The following is a 15,535-nucleotide window of genomic DNA, read 5'->3' as shown; positions in this document are numbered from 1 at the left end:
CAGGGGGCTCCGCTTTTGGGGTGCCCCCGGCGGCCCCAAGCCGGGCACGGCCGCGGGGAGCGGAGCGGGGCAGTGGGGTCGCGGCCACCCCGCTCCTCCCCGTTTACCTCCGGGAACCCGCTCTCCCCTTTTCGTTCCCCAACCCCAAAACCTTCCCGGCGACGAGAACCAAATCTGCCCGTCCCGACGGGCTCGAGGTCCGGGGCACCCCCCCGGTGGCAGCTTTCCCAGCGCCCCGTTTTAGGACGTTTTGTCCCACCGAGATGGTCCCGACCCTATAATTTCGGGCGTCCCCAGTGCCGCCCCCGGGGGCACCGGGGCTGCCCGGTTCGCGTCTCGCCCAACTCGGCGCAGATTTGGGTGCGAGCTGAGGTGGGCTGAGCGCTGCAGATGGCCGCGTTTAAGCCTTATTTTAGGGCACAACCTAAACTCGGCGGGTTTCAACCCCGTCATTAAAAACCAAAACCCAGCAAACCACCAAATGCAAATCCTCGGCGTCCCGGGCGTCTGCCGGGACTTTTCTTTCTGCCGGCACACGGGGAGTTGTTTAACGCACGGGAAGGAGCGACGGGTTCCCTCCTTGGAGCAGGAGGTCAAACGATGCAATTAGGAAACAAAATAAAAAACACCCTATAAAAGAAAACCAACAAAAAAATAACAACGACCGAACCAGAAACAAACAAACAAACAAACAAACCCCAAACGCAGCCAACTCCGGAGAGTCACGAGAGGCTGGAATATCTCCGGGAAAACAAAAAAAGGGGGAAAAAGGGGAAAAAAAAAGACAACGAACAATTGCTTTTCCAAGGGTTTGGGGTTTGACTCGGTTGCGTCCTTGTGCGGGGAGGGGAGGGGGGGGGGCGGGGGGTCTCATCCTGCTCCCGGTGCTGTGAATGGGGCTCGGGGCCGGGAGCTAGGGGCTGCCACCGGGGCCGTTTGGGGATTTGGGGGTCGGGAGGGCGAGGAGGTGCCGCGGCGCTTTGGGGTTTCCCCAAAGGAAACTTTGTGGTGCCTTGGGAGGACGTGGGCAGCCGGGGACAGCGAGCGTAACTCCTGGAAAGCGAGAAAAAGAATGAAAAACCAACCAATCAACCCCCCAAAAAGCCCTAAAAACAAAACTTTCAGGGGCTGCCACTCGCTTCGGGTCATTTTCGCCCCTCTCCATCCCAAAGCGCCAGGCGCGGCGTTTGGGGCCGTTTCGGCAGCCCTTGGTGCCGGCTGCCCGGCTCCCGGGGGGGCCGCGCTCAGCCCCCAGCCCTGCCGTGCCCGATGTCCCCGTGTCCCCCGTGTCCCTCCCTGGGTCATCCCTCCCCTCCCCTCGGTGTCCCCGGGGTCCCCTTTTGGTCCCCCCCGGGTCCCCATCGCGCCCCCCGACGGCGCTCCCCTGCGCCGGGCGGGACGAGCGGCTTGGCAAAGTCGCAGCGGCTTTCAAGTGAATTAGGGCTTCTCGGTAATTTATTATTATTATTTTTTTTAATTGTTCCTCTGCACCAGCCTCTTATCTTTCCCTCGCAGGCGGCCGGAGCGGTGAAAGCTGTCCCCCCCCTCTCCAGGCTGCAGCCACCGGGTGCCTCTCCAAATGCTGCTGCGGGTCAGTATTTTGGTCACCTGTGTCCCCTCCCCGGTTTTTCTCGCTCCTGTCCCCTCGGCGGTGGCCCTGGGATGTCCCCGGGCACGGCGACACCCGCAGCGAGGGTGGCACTCGCCGGGTATGGGGCCGCGGGGGGACACCGAGGGGGGAGGTGGCACCCGCAGGGGGGCTGCGGAGGGGCAAGGACAGAGCTGGGACGCTTTAGGGTTGTGCTGGGATGATTTAGGGTTGTGCTGGGAATTGAAGGGACAATTTAGGGTTGTGCTGGGGCAGTTAGGACAGGGTTTGGAAGGTGCTGGGACAATCTTGGCACGGTTTAGGACAGCGCAGGGACAGGCTGGGAGCCCAGGGGGGATTGAGCCCCCATCCCTGGTCCTGGTGCTCAGCGTCTTGGGGGGAAGGGGAAGAGAAAGGGGAAGGGAAAGAGAAAGGGAAAGGGGAAGGAAAAAGAGGAAGAGAAAGGGAAGGGGAAGAGAAACGGGGAGGGAAGGGGAAGAAGAAGAGGAAGAGAAAGGGGAAGGAAAAAGGGAAGGGGAAGGGAAAGGGGAAGGGACCCCTCCGAGGGCTGGCTGCAGGCAGCCACCGCCTCCCACTTGTGCTGTCTGCCCGTGGGATGTCCGTCTCTCCCCGTCTCCTGGATGTAAAAATCAATATTTTGCCCCAAGTTTGAAGATATGACTGATAGTATCAGCCCCTCCTGGTTTCTCTGCAAGTGCACCGAGTGCACCTTGTGGTTTCCTCCCTTTTTATGTTGTTTTTAAGCCTTTCCCCTGCTCTGGGTCAGCCGCCGGCAGGCAGCGCAGCGCAGCAGCCCCTTCCTCCGCCCCACACCTTGGCCTGGGAGCTGGAAACATGAAGGCAAAGGGCAAAAATTAAAACTGCCCCAAACTTTTTTTTTTTTTTTTGGGAAAAAACAGCCATCAGAAAACCAAACCCCAATGCTCACATGCCAGCAGCGGCCCTTCAGAGCTCCAGAGCTCTGGGAGTGTGAGCGGGGGACAACGGCTCCTGGAGAATAATTCAGATTTATCACACAAATCGTATCAAAGACATCACTATTCAGCTTGAAAATCACACTCAGAAAGGCTCTGGGGAGTTGTTTTCATCATTACTTTTGCTCAGAGGTATTAAATGCAGTTTATCCTTGGCCATATGCTTGTGGACCAAATTCATTAAAGACGTGTACGCTGTACAATCCCGCAGAGCAACTCTAATCACCAGTGGGTTTTATTTGACTTGGCAATGTAACGGTGGCAATTTGACTCATCAGGATGTAAATTAAGAGTAAATAGAGAAGAAGCGTTGCTCTGCATACATCTGAATTTACATTTCCTCATTTTAATAGATTAATTACTGTTTCTTCTCCGCCTCAATAAGTGCTCCAGGGGGAATTTGGAGAGGAGTAACCACTTAGTGTACTAAAGGGCTAGTGCACAGGGAAACTTGGTTCAGTATCTCCAATATACATCTGCGTAAGAGAAATGAAAGTGGTTTGAGTAATGAGGTGTGTGCGTTTGCGGGGAGCCTTGTGATGTGTAGACGTGGTGGTGCTGCTCCTGCTCCAGCGCCAGCTCCTGCCAGCAATGTCCAGTGCTTAAGCATGGTGTGAGGTACCACTTCTTAACACTTTTTATCAGCTTTTACACCCTGCTCTTGTTCGTGTGTTGCCTGCTTGGCTTGTAAGATCGTTTTCTGGGAGTCCAGAAGCCGCCTGACTCACTACAGCCATTAAGCTACGGTGATCACGGGGAGCTGTAGTGTGCTTACAATATGTGGTCCTCATGGTATAGCCCAATGGCCTAAGGATACAAGCAAGACAGATAAAAATTACCAAATGTTATACGAAGAGGAAGTCTCGTTTGTTATTAAAAGCATGCCCGTGTAAGACGATATTCGGAAGGGATTTGCTCATCGCAGAGTAGCTACCTTGTCTCAGTAATGCAGCGTGCCTTTTATTGCAGCTCGTGTGAGTGGCTGGCCTACATGTGATGCTACAAAAGCCGTAACTCAGTTAACACAATCTACACATCTTCGTCTGGTTTTATCCTGCTTTCCATATGTACTACACAACTGTTGCTGGTAGGCATCAGCTGTCTCTGATACAGATTTCAGGAAACAGACCCGCAACACCTAATTCAGAAAGTTCAGCAACGTTCCCTAAGTTACCACATCAGACTCTCGCCCCTCTGAGAGCATCTTGAATTATTTGCTGCTTGAGTAGCTCATTTGGGACCGTAGGCCCAGATCCCCTAATGTTATCTGGGATCCTTGGGCATCAGGATCCTGTTTAGCTGTTACTCTTAGAGGTAAGTATCTGAGTACCTTTAGATGTTGGGCCTATTTTTTTTTCCCCTTAGGTATTATATCAGAGATGTCTCATTGCAAATAGCAACATATGTTTACTAGAAAGTAAATGGACAAGAATATCCTGCTTCATTGTAGTCATAATTACAATAGTTGTTTTCCTTACATCTATTCCTTCTAAATTTGGATGGTACAACATCTAGTGTCCCAGCATCCCAGGAAAATCATCCCCTTGCCCAGCTCAGACCAAGTTTGGGTGAGGAAAGGGGCCTTGAGTTGTCTCCCAGAGCTCAACAGGTCAATTGAGAGGCTCGTATAAGGCAGGAAGCAATCTGCACAGGAGCCTTCCCGTAACGATGGATGTGTTCCCAGGAGCTCCAGCTGAGGAATTATTATTCATCATGCTCTGTTGAAACTTGTTTTATCATGCAGAAGGCAATTACATGAGTATAGCTGAAAATAGATAGATCATTGCTGTCCTGTGGCTATGTGCACTAACTGTGTCTGCTGACTAAAGAAACGAGACAAGGCTAATGTGCAGAATTATGGTTTTTAACTTTCTATCTACGTTCTCTTGCCAGAACTGGTTTCTAGAATACATTTGTGCACTTGCCACGTTACTACGGAGGTTGTCCTCTGTGAAAGTTTTGTGGGCTTGTGCAGCTGGTGATTGTCTCCGCTCCTGCTTTTTGGAGCCCTGGATCTCCGAGGAAGGAAAATAGGCACGTCACGTGAAACCCCCCTAAAGTTTGTACTCGATATTTTAACTTCCCTTTGCAAGGCAGCTGCTGCATTCGCACGTGTGGGAATCTGGTGAGCCATACAATTTTAGGCTGGGGATTTCTATTCACTAGGGATTAGCTGAACTGTTTTCCTAAATCAGTCACCAGATCTGGATTCCAAATTAACAAAGTGGTACTGAGCATTAATGTAGGCTCTAGGTAGCAGCTTTGCAAATTTATTCAGTGAAAGCATTATAAAGGCAGGCTGTCTAACTGCCTTAGCTTTAGTGCAGTGAACTCTGAGAACCAGCGGACTTACTGAATTTATAACAGCTAAAAAGCTCAGGTTCATTCAACTCCAAGGATGCTGAATGAGCACTGCTGGTCTTTGTACAATTCCTCTAAACGCAACTACTCCCAACAAAAAAGTTTAGGAGATGCAGAAGGACTGCATCCTGGAAAATAGTCTTAGAAGGGAGCTCAGAGATCGTTGAGCCTCTCCCATTGACACCCTACCCCTTGTCTTGCTGGGCAGGCGTTTACCTAGCCTGTTCCTAAAGATGTCCAGGGATGGAGATTTCACATCGCATCCCTGCGCAATCGATGCCAATGGAGCCAATTCTTGCCTAGCCTGTGTTTGTACACTGTGAAAGTGCAGAACTTGGTCTATCTCCCTACTAATTTACCACCTATTTTTAAGATTGCTTCTCCAATTTGTCAAAATAATCTGAGTTTCGGTCCTATCTTCCAGAGAGCTGGCAAGCTCTATTAGCTCAGACTTATCTGCTCTAACAAATAAATGTATTTTATCTTCCATCATCCAGGTTGTTAATGGAAATATTGAGAAGCTCCAAACTTACTCTGTACACCCTTCTACTTAAGTAATTCATTGTTGATAAATGATTTTAGTGATTGACTTCCCAGCCAGTCTGTACTCATCGTGTACGAGTTTCCTCTAAACTGTGTTCTCTGTCTTGGGTAGAAGAATAATACATGTCAATGTTGATAACAGTCAAGAGATGACACCTTCTGCTTCTCCCATCTGTTATCCTGTTGCAGAAGGAAACTAGATTAGTATGTCACCACCTAGTCTCATCCAAAATAGGCTATCTACACATCATTCAGGACTTTATAAGGCCTGCAGCAGCAATTGCTGAACTATGGCCTCAGGTGAAGGCGCTGCCTATGAGTGGAAGCATCAGCCTGGCTGAAATCATACTGGAGAAGCAGGGCTCACGAGGTGAAGAACATCTGGCAAAGCTTTTGTGGTGTCACAGCGTGGGCAGTGGTACCTCCAGGAATGTGAAACCTGCAGTCATTAACTGGATCATCCGTGGCAGGGCATGCCAAGATGCAACAACGATTAGACTGATGGAAAAGTTGGTGGGCTTTATTTCTCCTGGTGGGCTATAATTTCTCTTCAGAGGTGTACAGTGTGACTCCTCATCTCACATTGCACTTCCTTATAGTCAGGGGAGAGAAGCACATACTTAGAGTATGTAACTCGTAATCTGATTTAGAGAGGAATTGCACCCAGAAATACTCTTTCGTATACAGTGTGATCTGTCAGGTCATCTGCAGACACCTCTGGTTTAGATGTCTAAAGTTATGTTACGCAATTTTTGCTTTTTGTGTCAGATGCACAAAGTCCACACGTCACACAAGTCACTTCTGGTCTCTGTTGATTATTCTGAAAAGAGGGGAAAAACCTCCACAAAACCTTCATCAGGTGCAATTTTAGGAAAGTCTGATGTACCCAGACATCTCCTATTATAACCTCATATACAAGGATGAGCTTCTTGTCTGCTGGATATATCACTTCTCTCAGAACTGCCATCATTTCTCATGTCACCTAGTTAAGAATTGTGGGTTTACGTAGAGCCCTAGCCCTAAAAAAATCTTAAGGAAAAAAAAAGAAAGCTTTATGGCTCGCAGTAGGGAGCTCCTATTAGGAAACTACCACTGTTGGAGTTCTTGGCATCAAAAACTCATCTCCGTGAGACAGGGAAGTTAATCTCAATAGATTTCTAATGCAGATATACTGAATAGTATTAAACACTTGTGTAGACAATACTTATACAAAATTTAAATCCAATTATATAATAGTTATATCTAGTATAGCATATAGCATATAGTACACACTATATATATAGTATATACTATAGTATATACTATATATGTACTATACACTATACTATATCCCATATAATATAATAGTTTATAACAGTTTACTTCACTTAGTTGATCCGGATTAATTTTTTTGGAGTGCCTTATGTAGACAAATCCTGAGCATGTTCTTGACAGAGCTAGAAGACAGAGCTAACCTGGCTGTGCTGTGGATGTGGATGATGTCCCCGATGAAGCTCCAGCTGATGGTGCTTGCCCTGTGTCTGCTGGCTTCTGTGTTGCTGTTTGAGGGGTTATAGAAGCCTAAACCAGCGCTGGAATTCTGTTGTAATCTGATAGATCTGATGACCTTGTTAATTTCTAAGGTCACAGATATTAAATCCTGGTGGCACGTGTGACTTCTCTTTTAGGCTTGTTATATAAAAAGCCAATGTGCTAACCAAAAATTTTGAAGAGGATTTTCCCAAGGCTCATAGAAGAGGCATTGTATGTGTACTGTATACAAGTATAGCAGTCTGGATGTCATGAGTGACACCATTTACACTGGATTTTTCCCCAAGGTGCTACGATACAGATAAGAATGTCTGATGTGAAATCGAACTGGAAAATTAACTGAATTCTAAAAATTGGTGAAAACTCTTAAGAAATAGGTAACAGTGAGATGATAATTTATTGCGGCAAGGCAGGTGAAGCCCACACAAATGCAAAAGAACACTTGGCTTTAAAATGTGAATTGCCATGTTTATACTTCTCCTCCTCCTGAACATTGCTTCACTGGAAGGCTCCATAAGGTTGCCATAGGACACCACAGAAATAGTAGGGATATGCTTGGGCCTTCTAGAACAAGTTACAAGGTATTTTTTTCTAACCCCGAGCCGGAGTCATTGAAATTTAATGCCTTAATTCAGTGCAAATGATTGGCATGGTTTCTGAGAAGGTACATGGTCTTAACAGTTATGTTAGAAGATTAAGAAGCTGCAGTTTTCATGGTGATCTCCCAGCCCATCTGTTTTGAAAAGATCAAAGAATGAAGTCATACTTCTGGGTCTGTGTTAACATCATGCTACAGGGAAGGCATTGCAGAAAAGGAAAGTGATCTTTACATATGGCAGAGATGCTGCTGCTTCATTTGTTCATGTTGGGAAGTTTCCTTTGTTATCTTTGTTTCAGGGAGCTTGAAGACAGCTTAAAAAGATGCAAAACCACCGCATGAAATCACATGCACTGCTCTGTATCACTGCTTGCTATGTAGTATGCATGCACTTACTATGCTGGGTAATTGGTATGGCTGCAAATACAAGTCTGAATTTTATACAGTAAATGACAAAATTGCTCAGTTTGCATGTACACATTCAACAATAATGTTGATGTGTGTTTACATACATGTCTTTTTTTTTTATGTTCAGGCTGTCATCTATTTTTAAAATGTGGCCACTTAAAAGAATGTTTTTGTCTTAAGAGCAGGTAAGTATTACTGGATGGTGTTATTTAGAAGAATGAAATAAGTCAGGGTGTTTTAAGTCTGTATATGCCACTCTTCTAGCCAAAGGCAAGCGATATTTTTGTGTCCGTGTCTCTAAGATGTGCCATATTCACATATTGAAACCAGTGCTAGAGCAGATCTGAGCTCATCTACTCCTTCCCTCTGAACAAGGCAGAAGGAAATATACCTGTGTTCTCCTTAACAGATATTTGACTCATATGCTAATACTTACAGATATTTGACTCATGCTGTCTAATACTTACAGTAAGGGAGATCTGAGAACCTCTCGAGGTGGTTTACTCCAGTGCTAAGTCATTTTAGAAAACTCTTGTTTAACATGTACAATTTAGGTGAACAAGCCTGCATTGTAACCTGAATCTCTTTTGATGCAGATTAAGCCCGTTGCTGTCTCTTCTCTCTCCTGACTTGAAATGGCTTGAGAATAATTTATTTTTTCTTGACTCCCAGCCTTTCTTACAACTTTACTTTTCTACCACATCTTTCCTGATGCGTGGTGCCCAAACTGTATGCAATACAACCTGTGCCAAACAGAAGGGAAACATTCCTTAATATGCCTTGTAAGGCATAATTCCCATCATGCATCCTAGTAGTATGATTGCTTTTTTCATGACAACATGACATTGGTGGTTAATCTTCAGACTATTCTGCTATAATCCTACTATTTTTCATAACTGCTGCTTTGCCTATCATCCCTCAACCTCTGTGTGTCGCCTAAGTGTAGAGCTTTATTCTCATCTCAGTAGAGTTTCCCCCCTTTGTTTTCAGGCCATTTCTCTGCTTTGTTAAGATCGTTTAGATCATTACTGAGCTGTCCTGGCATATTCTCCTAAGTGCCAGTGAAAGCTGTGAAGCCTGGGGGAGATTTTCAGTGTTTGCCTTTGGGGTAACTGTAGGTGTCCACGTGTGAGTTAGGTGTCTAAGTGCCCTCTGCAGTCAGAATGAACAGATCATTCATTGTACCCTTCATCATTAATTAATGTTAATTCAGTGTAAACGTATCAAGCGAGAGCTGTAGGCCTGCTCTAGCTTGGAAGGCCAATTGAAATAACATAATAAATGTGTCTGAGAAAGACATTACAACAATTTTCTAGCTTGTGCAGTAGGAACTGGAAGTAGGAGCCTCAATTACGCCTTCCTTTCTCATCTCTTTGTTCACATGGAACAGCTCTGCCTCTCACCTGCCTACTCCTTGTTTTTCCTTATGAAAATATTATGGAGGAATCTTGTTACAAAGCAAGATAAAAAGCTTATTTTTCTCTGAGCCTGTTAAAACACAGAGCATATACCTGCTCTGCATAGGATTCAGCCACGGCTGTAAAGCAGCCCCCACTTCTGCAGATCTCTGCCTTTTGGTTCCTTGGCAAAGAAGTAGATCAGCCCTGGTGTGTGCTTGGATGGATTAGTCAGGGATAGTTTGTTACTACCGTGCTTCATACTTGCTGTATTTTCTGTTATGCTGAGTGTGTCTCTGTGTTTGTTACCGAATAAATAAAATAGAAGTTAATATGTATGCAATTTCTTTTAATGGTCATATTTATAAATTTCCCAGGCTTTAAGCTGTAGGTTGGTGAAGCATGACATGGTGGCTACAATCGATGTTTTACTCGTGAGAAATAGGCCAGAAGCCTCCCAAATGTGCAGCTTGCCATTCATTATATCCAAAGAAGACTTGGAAGTCAAAATCTTAAGTGTTTGTAATGTAATTGTAAGTCTTTGACTGTGATGACAGTATCACCTCATAGGAGGGTCTGTGTCTTAAGGCACTACTGTTTTGTGCTTCCAAAATGCAGATATCTCAGGTGGGATTCTTCTCATCTAGATGTAGATGTCTGCAATATGGATATCTGCACCAAAGTGTGTCACCTTAGGTAATGTCTACAGTCAATGGAGAGGAGTGGATAATTCTGGAATTCTGGGGATTTATTAATCTGACCTGGTTTTGACTTTTCCTTTATGACAAGAACCACTTGCTAGAAGTCCCTACAGTGACTAAGTGAATTTCACACTAGTGTCCTGTTAATGGGAGGGCTGAAGCTGGGGGCCAAAAGAGGCCACCCACTGCCCTCAGCTGCCCCCAAGAGCAGTGTTTCCAGGAGACCAGTACAGCAGCAGCAGTCAGCTGTCACCAAAGCCCACAGAGGAAGGGAGGCCAGCTCTGAGCTAGCCTTTTTAGTCACCCTCACTGATACCAACTGGACAAGGAAAGGCCACAGAGCTCTGAGGCAGACTGAGCCAGTGTGTGGCAGCTGGCACTGCAACAGGCAACGGAGGCTGAGCTGTCAGGAGCAAAATCACAACTAATTTTTGTTTTTACATCTTCAGTATCTTTCCAGTCACTGGTTAAAGTGTCTTTTTCAAGGAAAATAATGTCTCAATATTTTAGTCTGATTCTATATTGGCATTTATTTTTTCTGCCTCTGGTGACGCTGGTGTTCTCAGATGATATTTCTGGACTAGATTCTCTCTAAAAGTGCAAAGAAATGCGTATATTTCTAGGGAGAAAGTCCTCACCTTGACTTTCTGCTTGGCTACAGGAAGTGTTTTTCATCATAGGTTGCAGTGAGGAGCTACAGTCCAGACAATCCTTCTGGTGTCTTTGTTGTCAGGAGAAAAATGATCTATCAAAGCCCATTTAGTGGGAACTTCACTCAGACACTTACGAGTGCTGATTCTTCATTATTTTCTCATTATGTGGTTCTTAGGTTTCTAAAGGTCTTGACATACATTCTCTACCAATAAGAAAAAATCCCTCCTCATGAGATTTAAGCATGTTACTTTTATCTTTAATGGAGCCATGTTTGAGCTGCTGTCATCACGTTCACTAAATCATCTGTCAATGAAATCCACATTTTTAGTAGCCATTACCTCAGCTCGCGGATAAATAAAGTCCTAGCTTTTATGTCTAATCCTCCATATTATTTTCAGGTGGATAGGGTGACTCTGAGGCAACATCTTAAATGTATTGTAGAGGTGGTTTCAGATTTCTTATTAATCAGTATATCCACTTACCAATATTTTTTTCCCAAGACCCAGTTCACCGGTAGGAAGATCAAAATGTTGATCGTCCTTGAATGTTAGGAGGCCATTAATGTATTACTTGAGCTAGACAAAGCTCCTCTGCAAATCTGTGATGCTCTTTGGTCTCAAGCAGCCTTTGTTGTACAGGAATGAGTCGGAAAAGACCTAGCAGCGGCTTCAAATGCATTCAGAATGAGTTAGCAGACTGCATCAGAGCCACCTTTGATGTTACGAGATTAGATCCACCAGCCCTTATCAAGGCATATGCAACTAAAGCACAAGGTGCTGCCACAGCACGTGCTGGCTGAATTCCAGGAGCTGAGGGCTGTGGGGACACCACACGACCACTGATACTCACACTTCAGAAGCAGTACTGCTGGTGGTAGCACACAAAGGCTTCACGCTGCTGAAGGACACCAGTTTTTCAGTCTTTGTTGCAATGAATAGCAAGCATTTACTGCTGTGACTGCACTCCTAATGAAACACCTGGAAAGGGTTTTGGAACAGGCTGCCCAGGGAGGTTGTGGGGTCTCCTTCTCTGGAGATATTCAAGGCCTGTTTGGATGCCTACCTGGGCAGCCTGCTCTAGGGAACCTGCTTTGGCAGGGGGGGTGGACCCAATGATCTCTTGAGGTCCCTCCCAACCCCTAAAATTCTGTGATTCTGTTTCACAGGTAGCAGAACTTGAAGAAAGAAGAGTAGTTACCTTCATTGCTGCAATTCTTCGACGTGCTCTTTGTACACCTCCCACTGCTGGCCCCTTGGTTCCCCAGGTGATGTGGACTGCGGGCTGCTGAAGAGCTGGGCGGTGATCTGTTTGCACGCTGGAGGGAGGAAAAGCAGAGGTGAGCAGGTTATGCACACACCTTGTGGTGGACACATAGCAACATTAGAAACACTTGAATTGTTGCGTAAAAGAGACCTATCAATTTACAGCGGGTTGTACCTGCATAGAGCACCCTGAAGTGTTACAGCTCTGAGTTTAGTAAACCTCGTCATTGTTCTTCCTGCAACACCTCACTTGAAAGACGTTGCTATACCTTTGCCAGGTATTCCTCATTATTATGATTAGCAGCAAAGAACATATGGTTGCCGGTACTGTTAGTGGGAGTCGTGAGTTTTTGCATAGGAATTAGACCTCATTAGGAATCAGAAGCAGGATTTGTTTTGTGCGCTGCTAAATTTTCTTTATTAAACCCATCGGTCTGTTGCAAGATTACATGCCAACCCACAGAAGTCCTTCAGAGTTGTTATTTTAAAGTTATGTCAATGAACAGTTTATTCTGAAGCCTCTCAAATGTATATGCATGTGTATTATATACATCTATACTATGTACATATGTATGTAGATGTAGTGACAAAGCAAGTAGTTTAATACGTTTTATGGGTCCAGCCTGGAGTTCTGCATACATGAACTTGTGTGTGGTCAAGGAGGCTTGCATATTTTTGAACTCTAAGTTGGCCTAATAAAAGATATCAGACTACAGTGCTTGCTTTGTCAGCCCTGTTTTCCTGGTTCAAAATGACTTGCAAGATTAATTTTCAATTTCTAACATAAAAAAATGAGAAAAAGAAGTGTTTACTTACCGCAAGGAGTTGATTCCGTGTTAATGACCCCGAAGGAGGCTTGTACACAAGGTAAGGATTGTTGCCAATTTGATGTATATTCATGTTACAGAATATGAAAATGTGAAGTTACACCATCTTGAGGATTTTGTTTTTATAAGTAGGATTGGTTAAAAAAAAAAACTTTAAGTAATCATACCATGCGTTTGATGGTGGAAATTAGTATGAATGTTTCTGGCAGAGGAACGATGTGATGTGGTTATGCATTTCTGTTTTCACTGCCTGCTCAATATTGGCCTTTTACAAATACAGATTACCATGTCGATGGAAGGAATTTACAGCTTTGGCCCCCTTGTCTCACTCGGCGTTACAGCACCTTTTTTGTACTTTATGTTATGCATCCCCCCAACTGTATTTTTCTGACAGAAAAAGGAAATGTCTGCGGACTGAGACCCTGACAACTCGTGAGCTTTCCTGTTTAATTGGATGAAATGAGTATTATTTCCCACTTACCTTGATTTCCTGTGGGGTAAAAATCTCGCTCGTTTGAAATCAGCAGCAAACTTTCTGCTGAGTGCAACAGGACGGAGAGTTCACCGGCAATTCCTAACCAGCCAGAAACGTCCCATATTGGAAGCCCAGAAAGAAATAGCTTAATAATAACTACGGTACAGCAAATACTTCTAAAAAAGTATTTTAGAGCTGTCAAATAAAACCCACAATTAAAACCGGAGCTTAATACAAAAGCTACGCATATGATATGCTTAATATTATTCGTTTTGGGGCCTCGTGACCCAAATAGTTCAAGCTGCAAGATCCGTTTGTGTTCTGTGGGCTGTTACACTGCATCCCTTACTTACCTCATCTTGTGGGCAAGGAGCTGCTTGCTCTGACTTCATGGAATCGCAGCTGTATTTGTGGAGTGCTCTCGTCCTTTGGCACTCCTTCCCCTGTACATTAACAGGCTTTGAATGCACCAGCATTTTCCCTGGAAGCAAACTTCAAAATTTGTCTTTAATCCTGATGCAATGCATATTCAGAATTTTTTCTTTTCCTGAAGTTTAGTTCCAGGGGAAAGCGGACTTGCCTGGTGCTCCCACCAGCCAGCTGCGCTTCATAGCAATAATTAACAGTAAGATCCTGCAGCAGAAAGAGGGAGCAGGGAAATGCAGCCCAGCAGCTTCAGTTATGTGGTTCTGTTCGTGTCGACGGATTCCAAAGTGCTTAACAAACAATATTGCAGGCAGGACGGGCAGCTCTGCCCACAAGGAAGTTTTCCTAATGCTTCCTGCTATAAGATTCTGCTCTCAGTTGTTCAGAGCTTTGCTGAACTCATATTTGGGTCAAATATATTTACTTCGGATATCATTCTGTAGGATTTTTTTTTTTTTTTTTTGAGTATCAGCCAAAGCAATTGAACTGTTTATAAGAAGGTGTCCGGGAAAAAAATACATTTTTTTTCCTGCTTATATAAAAAAAAAAGTGTCTGCCCCCTGTGTTTTAAAAGGTTTTAGAGCAAAGATAGACCTTTCTCAGTTTTTGAATCAGGCATGTGCCTTTTGCCATCCTCACAAAGCTTTTCAAATTTGGTCAACTGTTTCAAGACGTGGAAAAAACACAGTTACCAAATATTCCATAGAGATTTACTAAAGCCTAACAGCAAATATTTCCAGAGATTTCATCTTCTCCGCCTCGCATAGCTCCTTCCCGTGTTCAGACTTTCCATACACTGTCCTCACAGAATGACTGGGCAGTCGCTAGCTGGGTGCACCGGAGGCCAGACCAGAGGTGACCCCTGTGGCATTGTCCCTGGTCATTACTCGGAGCTATAGTGAGGCTTCACTTAGCTCTTCGGACCTGGAAGGAAACTCAAGGCTCCCAGATTTTATCATTTATGTGCTCTTGGCCAACCTTCAGCATGATTTTTCTTTGCTGCTAGCCTGAATGCATGTAGAGAGTAGACAACCTTAATAAGGCCCTGAGAGACCAAACCTAATGTTGAAATTAGCCCTGCCGTGTGTGGTGGGTCAGACCACGTGGCCTCCTGAGGTCCTTCCCAACCTCCTTTAGTCCATGGTTCTGTGATTCTTTGCCATCAGTTTCTGTGTCAGTCAGCGTGGACCTGAGAGCATCATCCAGCTGGCCCTCAACAAGACCCAGTTGGTGGATCTCTGTGGGTATGATGCCACATAGTGGAAATAGTCTTTATTAGTTTATTTTTAACACCAAGTATATGCAAGACACCACATGAAGATAATATTAAAGTTACAAGGACAAGTATCCTAAAATTAAGAAGAAGAGAATGATCTCTGCAGCCTCAGTATGCTCCCAACACATGTTTGCATTGTAACACTGACTTTAGCTTTGTGATTGCACTGTATCTTTTCTCGTGCAGCTTTGGCCATGTATCCAGCATGGATCCACTCTGGAGATGAACCAGCACTGAGCAGAGCTGGTGGATGGCAACTGTGGAACTCTAGCTCACTTGTTGAGAAGGTGCAATGCTTTTCCTGAATGAATCATGGCATGGTAGAAAAAGAAAGCAAGGTCTCCTGATTAAGGTGGTTGAATTCTGCCCTGGGGAGCTGGACAGTATCCCTGCCTCTTCTACCATGCTCCTGCGCAGTAATGGGCAAACATTTCCCATGTGGTTATTAATTGCCAAAAGAGCCTTTCTCCTTGTGCCAGTAGTGTCTGGAATGA

General features: G+C 45.0%; 1 long non-coding RNA gene across 10 annotated transcripts in view; it reads left to right on the top strand.

Moving 5' to 3' along the window:
* LOC137852466 (uncharacterized) overlaps positions 1-15,535 on the top strand; it is an 85,768-nt gene that overhangs the window by 52,381 nt on the left and 17,852 nt on the right. For 6 of the 10 annotated variants that reach the window (XR_011093864.1, XR_011093865.1, XR_011093859.1 and 3 more), the window contains 3 exons: positions 1,516-1,591; positions 8,151-8,208; positions 11,941-12,111. This is a non-coding gene — a long non-coding RNA (uncharacterized lncRNA). Of the gene's footprint in view, positions 1-1,494; positions 1,592-8,150; positions 8,209-9,797; positions 9,880-11,940; positions 12,112-15,535 lie in introns of those variants that run through there. The other 4 variants (XR_011093866.1, XR_011093868.1, XR_011093867.1 and 1 more) reach the window with 4 other exon arrangements.

This window comes from Anas acuta, chromosome 1, assembly GCF_963932015.1.
Source record: "Anas acuta chromosome 1, bAnaAcu1.1, whole genome shotgun sequence".
Lineage (NCBI taxonomy): Eukaryota > Metazoa > Chordata > Aves > Anseriformes > Anatidae > Anas > Anas acuta.
Note: the sequence above shows the minus strand (reverse complement) of the source record. Positions and strands in the feature narration are given on the sequence as shown.